Here is a 1,722-nt window from a genome sequence, read left to right as displayed (position 1 = left end):
GAGAGCAGGGGAAAATTATTCCTGCATCAGTACTCTATAAAATTCATTTATGTTGACATAATTGAGGAGATGCTAACATCTAACTACCATTCTGGCAGAGAAGCAGATATCATCAGCTTGAAATTAAAATAAGTCCCTGGAGATGAATTAATATAATAAATGATATTTCCTGAATGTAGTAGTTGTTTCCTTATGGTATTTCTGTGTCTCCTCCAGGCACTCTACTCTCTTTTTTTAGCCTTAATTGGCTAAACAGGTTTATGAAGTGCCTTATCAAACTTGTTATTATTGTTGTCATCAATGTGCCAAGCATTGTACTAATTGCTATGTCAATCTATCAATCCATCTCTCTCTCTCTCTAAGTATATATATGTGTGTGTGTGTGTGTGTGTGTGTATATATATATATATATGTATATATATGTGTGTGTGTGTGTGTATATATATATATGATGTATATATGTGTGTATATATCTGTATATATATGGCTACATATTTATTCACTGAGAGTGAGAGAGCAGATATTATTGGCACTCAAAACCTTAGTGCCTCTCACCCTAAAATAGTTATTCTCTATCATAAAAATGTGTATATTATAATTCACAAATGAATTTCTGTTTTCCCATTAACATCATGATTTCAGAGATTATAAATTTTCATTTCCAAATAATCTTTAATTTCTTACAGCATCTAATATTTTAAAGGTAATTTCCTTTTTATACCAAGTCTCTTTACATTCATTAATCAATATGTTGTAACTAAATTAGAAAAATGTTTATTCAGGTAAACTAAATAATTTAATTCAACAGAAAATTCACTGACATTTTTGTATTAACTGATAATGCTAAAACTCCATTACCCAGAACAGAAAAACAATTTTAATTTTTAACTTTGCAATAAACTTTCCAATGAATCTATTAGTAAATCGAAACTTTTATGACATTAATCATAGCTACCATCTATTGTTTACCATATTCTAATTAACTGTACATATATATTTTATATATATGTGTGTATAATTTCATTTTAACTTCTCAACTATACTGTGAGGTAACATACTCATTTCCATTTTACATATGAGAGAATGAGAGAATTGAGACATATATATAACTTGCCCAAGACTAGAGAGATAGTAAATAAGTGGGCATTTAAAGCCAGATGAGACTGACTCAAAATTAAGAATTTTAATCAGTCTATGGCCATGCCACCCTGAACAAACTCGATCCCGTCTGATCTCAGAAGCTAAGCAGGGTCGGGCCTGGTTAGTACTTGAATGGGAGACCACCTAGGAAGACCAGGTGATGTAGGTGTAAAAAATAAGGGATTGTAAACTGACAAGGTCCTTGCAATCTGTGAGGTCAACCAAGGGTGGCCTCGCCTAAAAATAAGTTAAAAAATTTAAAAAAAAAGAATTTTAATCATAATGCTATATACTATATCTTTGGTCCATGAGAAATATCTGTATAAATTTAAGCTTGTATTCCTATCATAAAAAGTATAGCATAATGATTCTGTAATGAACACTTCCTTCACAATTTAAGAATTTGATAGTGTTTCATTCTCAACAAATTTAAAGATTAGTGTCACATAAGTTGTCATTATAGCAACTCGATGGGTCAAAAGCAATTTTAAAATGAAATAGAATAAAAATGAAAGAAAATATGTTAGTATTGCACACAGAGCAAAGGTAAATATGTGTGTATTATATATATATTCATAATGG

At 30.1% G+C, this 1,722-nt stretch overlaps 1 pseudogene; it reads left to right on the top strand.

Annotated features, from left to right (window-relative positions):
- Positions 1-1,190: 1,190 nt before the first annotated feature.
- Positions 1,191-1,309, top strand: LOC120617189 (uncharacterized; annotated as a pseudogene).
- The last annotated feature ends 413 nt before the right edge of the window (positions 1,310-1,722 follow it).

This window comes from Pteropus medius, unplaced genomic scaffold (assembly GCF_902729225.1).
Source record: "Pteropus medius unplaced genomic scaffold, Ma_sr-lr_union100, whole genome shotgun sequence".
NCBI classification, from domain to species: Eukaryota; Metazoa; Chordata; class Mammalia; order Chiroptera; family Pteropodidae; genus Pteropus; species Pteropus medius.
Note: the sequence above shows the minus strand (reverse complement) of the source record. Positions and strands in the feature narration are given on the sequence as shown.